Source organism: Pelophylax lessonae, assembly GCF_965119305.1.
Source record: "Pelophylax lessonae genome assembly, chromosome: 12".
NCBI lineage: Eukaryota > Metazoa > Chordata > Amphibia > Anura > Ranidae > Pelophylax > Pelophylax lessonae.
The window spans coordinates 199572052-199589141 of record NC_138779.1 but is presented as its reverse complement, the minus strand read 5'-3'; the positions used below and the strand labels follow the sequence as shown (position 1 = coordinate 199589141).

The 17090-nt window shown below is 43.5% G+C and overlaps 1 long non-coding RNA gene across 2 annotated transcripts in view; it reads right to left on the bottom strand.

Annotated features, from left to right (window-relative positions):
* Positions 1 to 5344: 5344 nt before the first annotated feature.
* The window catches only part of LOC309567932, a 94786-nt gene continuing 83040 nt past the window's right edge, over positions 5345 to 17090 (bottom strand). For both annotated transcript variants that reach the window (XR_014225975.1, XR_014225976.1), the window contains exons 2-3: positions 6043 to 6468; positions 5345 to 5477 (exon numbers count right to left, since the gene is read on the bottom strand). This is a non-coding gene — a long non-coding RNA (uncharacterized lncRNA). The remainder of the gene's footprint in view (positions 5478 to 6042; positions 6469 to 17090) is intronic.

The following is a 17090-nucleotide window of genomic DNA, read 5'->3' as shown; positions in this document are numbered from 1 at the left end:
AAAAATAAATAAAGAAAAATGTCATAAGAATATCCCATAGATTATAGACGCGATAACTTTTGTGCAAAACAATAAATATACGCTTATTGGGATTTTACCAAAAATATGTAGCAGAATACATATTGGCCTAAATTGATAAAGAAATTTGAGCCTAGGGGAGTGATTCTAACTGTGGGGGGGCGTGGCTTCTGAAATGGCCATAGAGACATGTGATCCTATATAGAAGGATCACATGCGCTCTATGATCATTCCAGGGAGAAGAATGGTCAGCTGTGTTTACAACAGCTGACCGTTCTTATCTCTCAGTGGGGAGCGATCGCGGGTGTCAGGCGGCAATCTGAGCCGCCTGCCCGCTGCATTGGCTCCCCCCCTAGCCTCCTGCTCGTGACCGATGTATAGCTACGTCGGTTTGCCCAGGAGCGGCTGCCTGCCGCAGTATAACTGCGGCGGGCGGTCGTAAAGCGGTTAAAGTCCCGTTCAAGAGGGAATTTTGTTCTACATGCTAACTGTGTGGGGGATGGTCTGACTGGGGGAAGACAGAGATCTGTGTTCCTGCTTAACAGAAATAGAGATAGAGATCTTCTTCCCTGCCAGAACGGTGATCTGCCTTGTTTACATAGGCAGACTGCCATTCTGCCTCTCAGGGAAACTATCGCCCCCCAGTGTCTATTGCACGAAATGACTTGCAGGTACGTCGCTTCGCGCAATAGAGCCGACCTGCCGCATTAAAAGTGTGGTAGGCAGTCGGCAAGAGGTTAAATTGCCAATTGGCAATTTTACATTGCAGAACTACGCCATAAATGTCAAGCCAAGTCTTAGGCTTATGGTTACGATGTGGCCCCATTGATCCCAGCGGGCGAGTCTTACAGGCAGTGTGCCCCCTATCAAACTCTACAGCTCGAGTTGGCATTCCTGCAGCATTTGTACAGATCTGTTAGACGGTATAGTTTAAATTCCTGTGGGCGGCCGGGATCGAGTTAAAACTACGACTCAGTTGCCCATTTTAGCTGCCAAGCCAAGCGGCAGTTGACGTTGTGTTGACTTTAACCATCCAATTAAATGCAAGCTAAACATCTTGTTTTTTTTTTTGTTTTGTTTTTTTTTTAATTTTCCTTGCACATAATTGGATATTCTTTGCAAATTGAATTTTCACTCTGTTTTACCTTATTCACAAAGATATAGGAAAATCCACTTTAGTAGTGAAAATGTTCCACTCCTTTAGTAAATCAACCCCAATGTGTCTTTAGGCGCGTCAGAAAAATTGATTCTCCTTGTAACGCAACTACAGATTCCGATAGGGTCATGCAAGGGAAATGGTATGGAGGTTTCTTATTGTTGTTGGTCGCTGACTATGTCTTCCTTCTTTCTTGATTACTTTTTTGCATTGTCAAGTACCGGCAGAAGACACAACGCCGAACGGTCATCAATGCCCAACTTGCTTTGCGGAGGACTCTGAGACGTGTGACCCAACCGAAATGAGAAATTGTGTTGGCAATCAGCTACAGTGCATAGACTTCAGTGGCCCTGCAGCTCGTCCAGGTAATGTTACCACCCTTTAATCCAAGCAAGCACATGTCTGCACACACACCTACTCAAGTGTTTGAAGGCCCAAAAATGTATTCATTTAACCGCTTTCCACCCACATAACGCATATGTGTGGCAGCAAAGGGGGTAGGCTCTAAAGCCCACATGCTGCACATACACTATATAGTCAAAAGTATTGGGACGCCTGCCTTTACACGCACATGAACTAATGGCATCCCAGTCTTAGTCCGTAGGGTTCAATATGAAGTTGGCCCACCCTTTGCAGCTATAACAACTTCAACTCTACTGGGAAGGCTGTCCACAAGGTTTAGGAGTGTGTCTATGGGAATGTTTGACCATTCTTCTAGATGCGCAATTGTGAGGTCACAATCTGTCAGGACTTGCAGTCTCCACTCTAATTCATCCCAAAGGTGTTCTATTGTGTTGAGGTCAGGACTCTGTGCAGGCCAGTCAAGTTCCTCCACCCCAAACTCGCTCATCCATGTCTATATGGACCTTGCTTTGTGCACTGGTCCAAATCATTTGGTGGAGGGGGGATTATGGTGTGGGGTTTTCTTTCAGGGGTTGGTCTTGGCCCCTTAGTTCCAGTGAAGGGAACTCTTACGGCGTCGGCATACCAAGACATTTTGGACAATTTCATGCTCCCAACTTTGTGGGAACAGTTTGGGGATGGCCCCTTCCTGTTCCAACATGACTGCGCACCAGTGCACAAAGCAAGGTCAATAAAGACATAGATGGGCAAGTTTGGGGTGGAGGAACTTGACCCTGACCTCAACCCGACAGAACACCTTTGGAATGAATTAGAGTGGAGACTGCAAGCCAGGCCTCCTCACAAATGCGCTTCTGGAGGAATGGTAAAACATTCCCATAGACACACTCCTAAACTTGGTGGACAGCCTTCTCAGAAGAGTTGAAGCTGTTATAGCTGCAAAGGGTGGGCCAACTCAATATTGAACCCTACGGACTGGGATGCCATTACATTTCATGTGTATGTAAAGGCAGGTGTCCCAATATTTTTGACAATATAGTGTATGTGTCCATGGGTGGCCAAGATTTCTGTGCTGAATGCATGCTCCCATAACATTGACCTAATATGGCGATGGCCATAGTCAATGATGTCACTACTACCCCCTCCCCTTTCCTTATATAGCTGATGACAGCTCGCAGTGTTACTGCAGGGGCTGGTTGCATGCACCGGGTCGTCAGGTCTTTTTTTTTTTTCTGACGAGTTGGCAGGTGTTGGGCATTGTAATTGATGGATTTATTACAAGTGATTGTCAGTGCTGCTGCAGCACTTTCAGTACATCACAGAGATGTGCCACTTCACTGGCAGGATTAGGGCACCTCTTGGCATATCAGGTTATTTAAAGTGATTCTAAATGTAAAATAAAAATAAAAAAATAGCAAACGTCATATTTTCCTGCTCTGTGTAATGGTTTTGCACAGAGTGGTCCTGATTCTCCTCCCCCCCGTTGGCGTTCCTGGCTCCCCCTCATGCTGAGTGCATGCTTGTTCCTAAGCTGTACTCTACTGGCTGTGATTGACATCAGCAGGAGCCAATGGCTCCCTCTGCTTTCTCATAGCCGAGAGAGCCTCAGCTCTCGTGTACACCACTGCCAGGTGATTTTTTAGGGGGAGCTGGAAGTGGAGGGGGGGGGACTTATTGCAGAAGGTTTCTTGCCTCAATGGAAAAAATATTCAGAACCAGTTTAACCACTTTACCACCGGAGGATTTTGTTGTCTTACGTCTGGGCCACTTTTTGCGATTCGGCACTGTGCGAATTTAACTGACAATTGCGCGGTCGTGCGACACCGTACCCAAACGAAATTTACGTCCTTTTCTTTCCACAAACAGAGCTTTCTTTTGGTGGTATTTGATCACCTGTGCGATTTTTACTTTTTGCGCTATAAACAAAAAAAGAGCAAAAATTTTGAAAAAATAACAATATTTTTCACATTTTTTCATATGAATTTCCCCCCCAAAAAAATGTAAAAATCAAATTTTTTTTACATTTTTGGCCAATTTGTTTTATGCTACCTATGTTTGGTAAAAAAAATCACAATAAGCGTATTTTGATTGGTTTGCGCAAAAGTTATTGCGTTTACTAACTAAGGGAAAGATTTCTGTCATTTTTGGTGGTTTTTTTTTTAACGCGTAATGGCGGCGATCTGCGATTTTTTTTGCGGGACTGCGACATTGCGGTGGACAGATCGGACCCTTGACTGACATTTTTGACACTTTTGGGGGTACCAGTGACATTACTGCAGTAATCAGTGCTATATATATGCACTGTTACTGTAAAAATGACACTGACAGGGAAGGGGTTAATTTTATTGGAGAGGGAGGGGTTAATGTATGCCTGGTGCTTACTGACGTGTGTGGGGGGAGGTGACTGTGTGACACAAGGACAGATCGCAGGTTGAGCTATGCTGAACCCTGCAATCTGACCCTGCCTGTCACTTAGGAAATCTGCCCGCTTTGTTTACACAAGCGGGCGGATCTCCAGACTCGATTCCCCGACGATCGGGGAAGAGCGGTGGTGATAACCGCTGCTCCTCCCCTGGCCTGACTCCCGCTGTGACTGAATACAGCGTGAGCGAGCCTCCGGCGGCTCGCACGCGCCGCCGAGAAAGGGGAGTGTCTCCAGACGATAACGAACCACTTTGACGCAGTAGAGCTCTAGTGAGCAGTGGCAAAGTGGTTAAAGGAGTTGGCCATTTTTATAGTTTCACTTTAGAGAGGAGTTCCAGTCTGTAAAAAAATAAAAATAAAAGTCAGCAGCTACAAATACTGTAGCTGCTGATTTTTAATATAAGGACACTTACCTGTCCAGGGATTCTGCAATGTCGGCACCCCTAGCCGATTTGTCAATTGGCTTCAGGTGCTGGTGCCGGCATCTGTAGTAAGGAAGCAGGAAGTTAAGCATTGTGGCTTCACAGCTTGTTTCCTACTGCACATGCCAGAGTCGCGCTGCACTTTCTTAATGCTCCCGCCATCTTCTGTGACCTCTGTGTGTCCCAGAAGGCAGCCGGGGGAGGAGAAGGGGCCAGAAATTTTGTAGAACACCGGGCGGCTATCTTACCCGGAATTGGGTACCTGTCAAAACCAGGTACCCGCTCCTCCTCTCCCCCAAAAAGTGCCAAATGTGGCAGTGGAGGGTGGGGGGGGGGAGGGGGTGTGAGCAAACGGATCTTCCCCTTTTGGGTGAAACTCCGCTTTAAGCATAAAAAAAAAAGGACTGCTCCTGGTCCAATGGATTTTTTTTTTTTTTACTTTTTTTGGCATTGGTGCATGTTCCCCAAGGCAGTGATCCCCATCACCCCCGGGCTATTTTGTTGACACCCCCTTGCTTATTAGCCCAGAAAATGTTTAATTTGACAGATTGGGCTCCCATTGATACCAATGGGGTTTGGTTTCTTTGTTCAGCGAATGTTTACCAAACTCTGCTCCAACCGAACCCAGGGAAGTTCGGCTCATTACTAAATTAACATCCCTGGCATTAGACTGATTTACACAAATGATTGTGTGCGCCTTTAACAACATTTCTTCTTTTAAGACTTTTTTTTTTGTTTGTTTCTTTCTTGCAGGGCAACCCGAAAAGAATTATGCAATTAAAGGATGTATCACTATGTATGCATGTTGGCTTGATTTTAAGGCATTGCCAGGAACTAGGGTTTTATCTACTAACTATGCATGTACATAAAAGGGGAAAGTTTGATGGATTGCAGAATTAACAAAGCTGTGTAGTATTTCAGTTATTTGCTTTACATTGATCCTGCCCAGCATGCTGGAGATCACCACCTCTTCTCTCCTTCTTGCTTTCTCTCTCCTGTGGGTTACACTTGCATTGCCGAGCAATCACTATAATGATGGAGGCGTTGGTGGTAGGGCTGGTGCTACCATAAGAGGCAGTCCTAGCCCCACATGTAGCCTAATGTTAAAGCGGAGTTCCACCCTAATTTTGAACTTCACATCATGCATATCTCTATCCCTATCTAAACTCGATTTGGCTATTTTCTCATTTCCCTTACCTTATTTTTAATGAAAAATAACTTACCTTCCTCCGACTTCCTCCTTATGCAGCCACGGCCGCCAACGTCACTCCCTGCTTTGCATTGACTCCTGGGAGATGAGTGTCATCAATCCCAGGAGTCAATGCGCCTGCACCGGTGTCCCTCGTCACTTCCAGTGCAGGCATGAGAACAGCTTCTGGGCATGCGCAATGACGCGGAACCAGCTGTGGGATGGCGCGCCTGCACTGGAAATGTCGAGGTATAGCATTCTGAGACTCTCAAAATCCAGAAAGAGGTACACTGCGGCTTCAGCTGCCCACACCGCAGATGGCCACGCTGGACAAGAACATCACAAGGTAAGTAATTCATCCTGCAGGTACACTAAACAAGGGACAGTTTAGGATATCATTGTTTAAAAGCACTAGCCCTGACTATTCTAGGGGTATTTTTAGGTAAAAAAAAAACAAAACATTTGGCCGGGACTCCGCTTTAATGAGGTTAGCCCACAAGTAGGTTTCTAGTCCCAGGCACACTAGCCAATTTCTTAGAAGACAACAGATTGAGCAATGAGTAACCAAGTGTAGGAGGGGTGGCAGAAGCAGTATTCTGGGCATTTATTACTCTTTACTAATCTGCACTAAAGTAAACCTGCAGTGGGTGAAACTTTGTCAACTGACATTGGAAAGTGATATACGGCTCCAACGGTGTGCATGCATGTAGTGCCAGCTTCCACCTTGATACTTCAGGAGCCTCTAAGCCCAGAGCACACCAATTCCGGTGAAGAACCTAGAGGTGCCTATTTATGCTTCCTAATGTTAGGTTACAAACTTTTATTTGACTGCTGGTACACTTTTACGCCTTTGATGTGTTGATCTTTAATGCAGGAAAATCTTTGCTATATGTTTGCAACTGCTTAAGAATCGCTCCTTCTTGTAACCGCCAAGATAATGTACCTGGACTCTGTCCTGAGCTATAAGCTTCAGTAAAACAATGCTTTATTCTGCAACCAAATTGTCTCCAGTGTCTCATTTCATTACAGAAACCTTCAAAATAACAGTTCAAATAAACAATAAAACTGAATCGTGACTATAAATCGTTTAAAGCAGCCTTTTTAAACCAGGGTGCCCAGGCATCCTGGGGTGCCTTGAGGTTTCTTCAGGGGTGCATTGGCAAAATTCCTAAAAACTGCCAAAATATTGTATACAAGGCGGCGGGCGGATGAAGCCTGCCTTTTAGTTAAATAAAGCCACAGGTTTTCATTGTGAACCATTAAAATCTTCTAACCGACAACATCCTAATGACCAATGGCATCACCAGTTATAAGGAGGATGACAGTTGCCTGCATAGCATTCTTGTTTGACCCTCCCCTGCCCCTCTCCATCAGCATTGAGGGCACCTTAGCAGGGTGTTGGAGAAAAACTGAGGGAGAAGAGAAACATTGGAATACTAGTCAGAACCAGTTTGCAAAAGTGTAATTGCTTTAGAAGAATAAATCACCTCTAACATTGGGTGGTCCTATATGTGTGGATGTTTCAGCGTTATGCAAAACTTTTAGAATCATTTTTACATTATAGAATGGGGTGCCTCAAGACTGTCCATGATTTTGAAAGGGCACCTCAAGACTGTCCATGATTTTGAAAGGGCACCTTCCACTGACACCAGTGATAAAGGCACTATTTCTACTACTGACTCCAATGATGGAGCACTATTCCTCCCACTGACACCAATGATGGGGCACTATTCCTCCCACTGACACCAATGATGGGGCACTATTCCTCCCACTGACACCAATGATGGGGCACTATTCCTCCCACTGACACCAATGATGAGGCACTATTCCTCCCACTGACACCAATTATAGCACACTATTCCTTCCACTAACACCAATGATAGGGCACTATACCTTCCACTGACACCAATAATGGGGCACTATACCTTCCACTGACACCAATGATGGGGCACTATACCTTCAACTGACACTAATAATGGGGCACTATACCTTCCACTGAAACCAATGATGGGGCACTATACCTTCCACTGACACCAATAATGGGGCACTATACCTTCCACTGACAACAATAATGGGGCACTATAACTTCCACTGACACTAATGATGAAGCACTATTCCTCCCACTGACACCAACAATGGGGCAGTATACCTTCCACTGACACCAATAATGGGGCACTATACCTTCCACTGACAACAATAATGGGGCACTATACCTTCCACTGACACCAATGATGGGGCACTATTCCTCCCACTGACACCAATGATGAGGCACTATTCTTGCTACTGACACCAATGATGAGGTACTATCCCTCCCACTGACACCAATGATAAAGGCACTATTCCTCCCACTGACACCAATGATGGAGCACTATTCCTTCCACTAACACCAATGATGGAGCACTATTCCTTCCACTAACACCAATGATAGGGCACTATTCCTCCCGCTGATACCAACAATATGGCATTATTCCTTTCACTGATACCAATAATGGGGCACTATTCCTCCAACTTACACAAACAATGGGACACTATTTTGCCAATTGATACAAACAATGGGACGTTATTCCTCCTTCTATTACCACAGGTGCTATTTCATATTTTACCTCTCCTGATTATCAACTCTGAGGCATTGAACTGGCCTTTTGTGTATAAGTTTGAAGACCCCTGGTCTAAAGGCTCCTGCCACCCAACTGCTATGCAGACTTTCTTTGATTTCTGATTTAGAGCATTCAGAGATCCAGCTTATTGATTGTACAATATAATTTTAATGGAAAAAATAATGAAAAGAAAAGAAAATGAGTGCAAAAATATATTTAAAGAGAAGACATTACAAAAACAGACAATATACAACAGAAAAATAAACTGAATTAAAAGTAATTTTTTTAAGAGCAGTCCAATCTGACATCAGAGTCATTAGTTCTCATGAATTAATCCGAGCAATCCATCAATGGAGATGTGAGTCCCTGAGGAGGGCAATTACAGACATGATACAACCAATCAAACGGTGTGAGGGGGTCTTGTGAAAGGGTGTTAAATAGGGATGAGCTTGTGAAATAGGTTCAAGTTGGAACCCAGAAGCCAGCTGTCACTCCTGGGCCAATAAACTGCTGGTGTGGGATTCCCTGCCCCACAGCTGATGTACGCAATGAGCTGGAGATGCTAATTAGATCAGAACATTATCTAATAAAATCAATGTCCTTGCCCCCCTAATGCCACTTTTTCTAAACGCATCCATATTTCCATCCGACAAGGTTTTGCAATTTGAAACCACTCTGGATGAAGGTAACTCCATCACAGCAAGAATTATGGAATGTGAACCGGAATTGGATCACTTTAACCACTTCTGCCCCCTTAATGACCAGGCCGTTTTTTGCGATTCGACACAATTGCGCGGTTGTGGGACGCTGTACCTAAATACATTTTTAATTGTCTTTTTTCTCCCCACAAATAGAACTTTCTTTTGGTGGTATTTGATCAACTCTGCAATTTTTATTTTTTTGCGCTATAAACAAAAAAATACCAACAATTCTGGAAAAAAAAAAAAAAACAATATTTTTCACTTTCTGCTATATAACATTCCAAAAAAAAAAAAAAAAATCAAAAATCTAAATTTTTTAACATTTGAGGCCAATTTGTTTTCTGCAACATATTTTTGGTAAAAAAAAAAATCGCAATAAGCGTATTTTGATTGGTTTTCGCAAAAGTTATCTACAAACTAGATTTATGTCATTTTAATTGTTTTTTGTTTTTCTTTACTAGTAATGGCGGCGATCTGTATTTTTTAGCGGGACTGGGACATTGCGGTGGACAGATCGGACACCTAACTGACATTTTTTACACTTTACGGGGGACCAGTGACATTACTACAGTAATCAGTAATAAAAATATGCACTGTTACTGTAATAATGGCACTGGCAGGGAAGGGGTTAACACAGTGGGTGATCAAGGGGTTAAATGTGAGCCTAGGGGAGTGTTTCTAACTGTGGGGGGAGGGGCTTTTGAAATGATCACAGAGACCTGTGACCCTATATAGAAGGATCACAGGAGCTTTGTGATCATTCCAGAGAGAAGAATGGTCAGATGTGTTTACAACAGCCGACCGTCCTTCTCTCTCTCAGCGGGCGGAGCGATCGCGGGTGTCAGGCGGCAATCGGAGCCGCCTGCCCGCTGCATCGGCTTCCCCGCTGACAATCAGGAGCGCTCGCCCCCTAGCTGCCACTAGGCGACCAATGTATACCTACGTCGGTTTGCCTGGGAGAGCCACACTGCCGCAGTATATATGCGGTAAGCGGTGGGCAAGTGGTTAAAGTGATTGTAAAGTCTCATTTAGAAAAAATAAAAAATCAATACCAAACATGTTATAATTGCCTGCCCTGTGCAGTGGATTTGCATAGGGGAGTCTGGATCCTTCTCTAATTGGGTCCCTCTTTGCTGCTTCTAGCCCCTCCCTCCTGACGAGTGCCCCCACAGTGAGCAGCTTGCGCTGGAGGCCAGGAGAGCCAAAAAGGGACCCGAGAAGAGGAGGATTCGGGCAAAACCATTCCACAGAGGAGGTAAGTATAACAAAAAAACAAGACTTTACAATCACTCTAACACCATCACAGGTTACAACCCCTGTAAGATTTTAATATCTACGGCTCTGTTAAAATTGTTAAAATATTTCTCCTCACTTTCTGTCCTGTTGACAATGTTTCACCAGACAGAATGTGAAATACAAATTTAAAGTCCAATTCCAGAAAAACAAAAATAGCCGTTTGCACACATTTGCTATATTTGAATGGGCATTGTTAACCACTTGCCGACCACCGACAGGCTGGCTTGGGTGCGCGAAACGAGGTAGCCCTACGTCGGTTGCGTGTGGGGTGCTGGGGATTGAGCGCACACCCCCCCCCCCCCACTAGGCCGATGCACGGGGCCGCAATTGCCGCCAGGCACCCGCAATCGCTCCCCGTTGAGAGAGAAGGACGGTCAGCTGTTGTAAACACAGCTGACCGTTCTTCTCTCTGGAATGATCACAGAGTGCCTGTGATCCTTCTATATAGGAATACAGGTCTCTATGATCATTTCTCAAGTCCCTCCCCCCACAGTTAGAAAATATCCCCTCGGCTCACATTTAACCCTTTGATCACCCCTTAAGGTTAACCCCTTCCCTGCCAGTATCATTATTACAGTAACAGTGCATATTTTTAGCAATGACTACTGAAGTAATGTTACTGGTCCCCCCAAAAGTGTCAAAAAAGGTCAGTTTGGGGTCCGATCTGTCCGCTGCAATGTCGCAGTCCCGCTAAAATTCGCAGATCGCCGCCATTACTAGTAAAAAAAAATAAAAATGACATAAATCTTTCCCCTAGTTTGTAGACGCGATAACTTTTGCGCAGACTAATCAAAATACGCTTATTGACATTTTTTTTACCAAAAATATGTAGCAGAATACAAATTGGCCTAAAAGGATGAACATTTTTTTGATTTTTTTCAATTTTTTTATTTTTTTTTGCAATGTTATAAAGCAGAAAGTAAAACTTGTTTCAGAATTGTCGCAATTTTTTTGTTTATAGCACAAAAAATAAAGATTGCACAGGTGATCTATTACCACCAAAAGAAAGCTCTATTTGTAGGAAAAAAAGGACATCAATTTTATTTGGGTACAGCGTCGCACGACCGCGCAATTTTTCGTTAAAGTAATGCAGTGTCGAATCACAAAAAATGGCCTGGTCATTAAGGTGGAGAATCCTTCCGGTCCAAAACTGATTAATAAAAAAAAAATGCACACATAAATTCAAACATTTTAGGAAGCATTTTATTGGGGCAAATAAAGAAAAAATTAAATAAAAAAAATTAAAGAGGAACTACACTGCATCTGAGCACCACAAGTCAAAAACTCTATTTAATTCATTTTTAACATTCAGGGCTAAGTCCCCTATGGCCCCATCCATCCATGTCTCTATGCTTCATTTTGCTGAGAAATCACTTTGAAAAACACCACCCCCAGCATTTCTGGCTGTGGCCATATTGAGTAAGGGCAGATGATTCATGTAGCATTTACTTCCTGGAATCCATCCGCCCATAGCTTTTGAGATCATCAAAAGAATATTATACGTGTATATTTATGATTTATCCCTTCACGGCAACCGTACGGAAATATGCAGCCCCACTGGACTGCAATTTTTTTTCTGTTGGGCCGCATATTTGCGAATCTCCCAGCACAGAGACCGGGGTCTCACCAAGACCCCCGTGCCCCGTTCTAACAATCGGGACCTGGAACATTTGATTCCCGGTCACTTGATCACTGTGATAGCCTCCTATTGGCTATAACAGTAATCAGTCACTTTGAAGCCCACCCCCTGTGTTATCTTTCTCTGTGAATGGATGAGACAGGTACATTGTATCATTCTCCATCCTTACAGAGATAGAAAAAAATAATAATAATAATAAAAAAATACCTAGATCAAGGTTTGATCTTAATCTGCCCCAGGGTTAGTGTTTGGGGCAAAGTCAGGGTCAAAGGTCAAGATCAGGGTCAGTATTTTTTAGACAGGAATTTATTTTCATATTAGGATCAGTGTCGGCTAGTGTCAGTGTCAGTGTCAGTGTCAGTGTGTTTTAGGCAGGATAAAAAAAGCGAAATGCACTCCATTGTTTCGGGGCTGTACTGTACAAACAACACCCAACATGTGGTATTGCTGTGATCGTCAGAAGCAGGAGAATTTATTTTGGGTTGGTCTTTGGTGGTAGGGTATGGTAGTAGAAAGACATATACAGCTATTTTGGGCCAGTTTTCCTTAGAAAATAAAAAAGAATTTGAGGATATCCATTACCATTTACCACCAAATGAAATCCCAATTTCTCCTTAACCGCTTGCCGACTGCTCACAGTATATTTACTGCGGCAGTCAGCCCCTCACAGGCAGAGTGACGTAGGTCTACGTCGCTCGCCTGTGAGGCTCTGGGGAGCGAGCGTGCGCCCGCGGAGGCGCGCTCCCGCGCGGTCACGGACCCCCCCCCCCGTGCGTGTGACCAGCGGACCCGATGTCCGCCGGTCACTCAGCGATCGGCGGGGGAGAGGGAGAATGTCAGGCAGCTTGTGTAAACAAGCCACCTGTCATTCTCCTCACTGTAAAAACACTGATCACATGGATCTACTATGTAGATCCATTGATCAGTGTCCTTACAGCTCAAGCCACAGCCAATCACAGTAGAAAGCACGCCCCTAGGGACACACACAGCCCCTCCCTCCCAAATAAAGTTAACCCCTTCACTACCAGTGTATTTTTACAGTAACAGTGCATATATATAGCACTGATTACTGTAGAAATGTCACTGGTAACCCCAAAAGTGTCAAAAATGTCAGTCAAGGGTCCGATCTGTCCGCCCCAATGTCGCAGTACCGCAAAAAAATCGCAGATCGCCGCCATTACACGTTAAAAAAAAAAACACCAAAAATGACAGAAATCTTTCCCTTAGTTAGTAAACGCGATAACTTTTGCGCAAACCAATCAAAATACGCTTTTTGCGATTTTTTTTTACCAAACATAGGTAGCATAAAACAAATTGGCCGAAAATTTTAAAAAATTTTGATTTTTACATTTTTTTGGGGGGAATTTCATATAAAAAAATGTGAAAAATATTGTTATTTTTGCAAAATGTAAGCTCTTTTTTTGTTTATAGCGCAAAAAGTAAAAATCGCACGGGTGATCAAATACCACCAAAAGAAAGCTCTGTTTGTGGGAAAAAAAAGGACGCCAAATTTGTTTAGATACAGCGTCGCACGACCGCGCAATTGTCTGTTAAAGTCACGCAGTGCCGAATCGCAAAATACCCCCTGGTCGTTTAGCAGGAAAATCCTCCGGGGCTTAAGTGGTTAAAAAAACAAGGTATAATACACTTGGATGCATAAAGTAGTTGTGATAATATGTACAGGTTTACTAACACATGTCAAAGTTGCAAAACTGGGCTTAGGCATTAAGATTTGTTTTAATCCTTAGGTGCGAAGGGGTTAAATTACAGGAAACTATAAATGCCTAAGAATGTATTAATAAATGTACTACTCTGTAAATAAATAATTAAATGGGGTCATTCACATAATTTAAATTAGGTAAATCAACTCGTCAAAGCGGAGTTCCGGCCTCAAATACCTTTTTTTAACTAAAAATACCCCTATAATACTAATCCATCGCCCTTTACAGAACCGCTATTTTCATGCTTACAAGGTGTACAGTATTGGATTTTAGTCAAAATCTTACTTTTAAAAACGCTGTCTGGGAGCGGCCATCTTGGATGTGGGCATCTGAAGCCGCAGTGTAATCTGCTGTGTCCTTCTTCCTGATTCCAGGGAGTGTTCTGGGAGTTCTTCCTGATTCCAGCCTCCTGGGAGTTCTCTCTGATTCCAGCCTCCTGGGAGTGTTGACAAACAGCTCCCAGGATGCAATGCAAAGGCGGAAGTGATGTCGGTGGCCGTGGCCACAGAGGGGGGAGAAGGAGGAAGTACAATAAAAAATGCACTGAAAATAAGGTAAGGGACCCCCGACAAAAATTGAAAATGCCCAATTGTTGATCAGCATAGCGAGCACTCCAGGAATCACTGAAGTTCCAAAATAGGCCGGAACTCCGCTTTAATAAAAACATGGATAAAATAACTACGGTACTCTGGGAACCATAAAGTGCAATGTAAAGTCACCATCAATAGATGGCGGCATCTTATAGTAAGTCTGATTACCAATACAGAAATTCACAAAGTATCTTTATATACTCTCTCTCTACTTGATTTTCTATATATTCCAAATGCTTGATCGAGAACCAGAAAGCCTTAATTATATCACAACCAGTTACAAAATGAATATGCAAATGCATGTATTTTTGCGCTTACTGGTCATTTAAGAGTTACTCCAGAATATCATTGCAAGTAATATTTCGTTACATAATAAGATACATATGCACCTATATTCTGGATAGTGGAAAGTTACTTTATATTTTACACAGTTTGACCATTTATATACATATGCGGTTGCGCTATTCTGTTTTTGATATACATATACGGTTGTACTATTCTGTATTTGATACAAGCAAACTTCTGTAACTTTTTTCTTGTTTATTACAAAATTTCTTAATAAACCTTTAATGATAAAAATAATAATAATTTAGGGAGGACATTATGATTTAGTGGTACCTTCTCTTTATTGAACATTTACATATTTGAGTCAGTAAATTCTAATTAGATATTAATCATTATAGAATAGTACTAATTTCTAACTCTTAGTTAAGTCCAAATGGTGCTAGAGTTTTCAGTTTAACAATCGAATTACTTTTTTGTACTACTTAACCACTTTACCATCGGAGGATTTTGCTGTCTTACGTCTGGGCCACTTTTTGCGATTCGGCGCTGTGCGAATTTAACTGACAATTGCGCGGTCGTGCGACGCCATACCCAAACGAAATTTACGTCCTTTTTTCCCATAAACAGAGCTTTCTTTTGGTGGTATTTGATCACCTGTGCGATTTTTACTTTTTGCACTATAAACAAAAAAAGAGCATAAATTTTGAAAAAACAACAATATTTTTCACATTTTTTTATATGAAAATGTAAAAATCAAATTTTTTTTAAAATTTTTGGCCAATTTGTTTTCTGCTACCTATGTTTGGTAAAAAAAATTCCCAATAAGCGTATTTTGATTGGTTTGCACAAAAGTTATTGCGTTTACTAACAAAGGGAAAGATTTCTGTCATTTTTGGTGTTTTTTTTTTAACGCGTAATGGCGGTGATCTGCGATTTTTTTTTGCGGGATTGCGGCGGACAGATCGGACCCTTGACTGACATTTTTGACACTTTTGGGGGTACCAGTGACATTACTGCAGTAATCAGTGCTATATATATATATATGCACTGTTACTGTAAAAATGACACTGGCAGGGAAGGGGTTAATTTTATTGGAGAGGGAGGGGTTAATGTATGCCTGGTGCTTACTGACATGTGTGGGGGGAGGTAACTGAGTGACACAAGGACAGATCGCATGTTCAGCTATGCTGAACCCTGCAATCTGACCCTGCCTGTCACTTGGGAGATCCGCCCGCTTGTGTTTACACAAGCAGGCGGATCTCCACACTAGATCCCCGAGGATCGGGGAAGAGCAGCGGCGATCGCCGCTGCTCCTCCCCTGGCCCGACTCCCGCTGTGACTGAATACAGCGGGAGCAAGCCTCCGGCGGCGCGCGCGTGCCGCCGAGAAAGGGGAGTTTCTGACGATGTAGTACTACGCCGTCAGACGATAACGAGCCACTTTGCCGCAGTAGTACTACGGTACTCAGACGGCAAGTGGTTAATACTCATTATTATTATTTATTACTATTATACAGGATTTATATAGCACCAACAGTACCAAACAAGGCAACACCATTGTGTTTTATTTTTACTTTTTTTAATAAATCTTTATTGTTTTCTCCACAAGACGTAAAAATTATATAGTAAAGACACATGTAAGATTTATTGTCAATTAAATGCAATTCATCCAATGTGGTTACAGTATTTAAAGCCTAAGTTAAAAAAAAACAAAAAAAAATCATTGCATGCCTGTGACCAAGAAGAGAAGTTTGGCCAAAAATGTTTTGACCATACTTCTCTTTTAAGCCCTAAGACTCCTTTAACACTAGAGCGACTTGTCAGGCTGACAAGTTGCGGTCCCTCGCGGTCCATTGACTGCTACAGGACTCGTTCTAATAGGAGCGACACAAGTCGCTCCGACTTAGAAAAAGGGTCCTGTACTACTTCGGGGCGACCTCGGAGCGACTTGCATAGACTTCCATTATGTGAAGTCCATGCAAGTCGCTCCGAAGTCGTGGTGCATGGGAATGCACAAGTCGCCCCCGAAGTAGTACAGAGTCGTGCCGCCCCAGTGTGAACCGAGCCTAAATCAACTACAAAATAACATAAAATGCATTGCAGATACACCCACAATAATAAAAATACAAAAATGCGGGGCGTGGTTTGGCACCGGACCTCGATGGCCGCTTGATAGAGCAGCTCTGTGCATAGGGGGACAAAAACCGGCTTTATCACATATTTCCCAGCGGTCAATTGCCATGCTTCGATCCGGCCGAAGCACCTCAGCCAACTGGGTGTCATCGGATCCATCGACGGGCTTTGGGAGTACCCCATTAGTGCTCCGATCACAGACTCTGGAGCAGCGCGCGGCCTCCCCGGCTCCCGCCCTAGGCCTTCAGGCTACCATGCAGCCCCAGTCAGCCTCTACATCTTCAATGGCGACCCCGCTTCCTAGCCTTCTGGATCTGCAAAATGTCGCCTCGGACATCAAGCAAACACTTGGGGCAGCCATAACTGAGCTCACAGCGGAACTAAGATCGGTCACTGCACGACTAAATGACACAGAGAAAGCTACCGCCACACAGGGCTCCGCCATCCGGCAACTGCAGCGTTCCTCAGACGCACATATCGCCCACATGATCGAAGTCAACCGCCAGATTGAGGACCTCGACAATCGGGGAAGAAGGCACAATATTCGCCTCCGTGGCCTC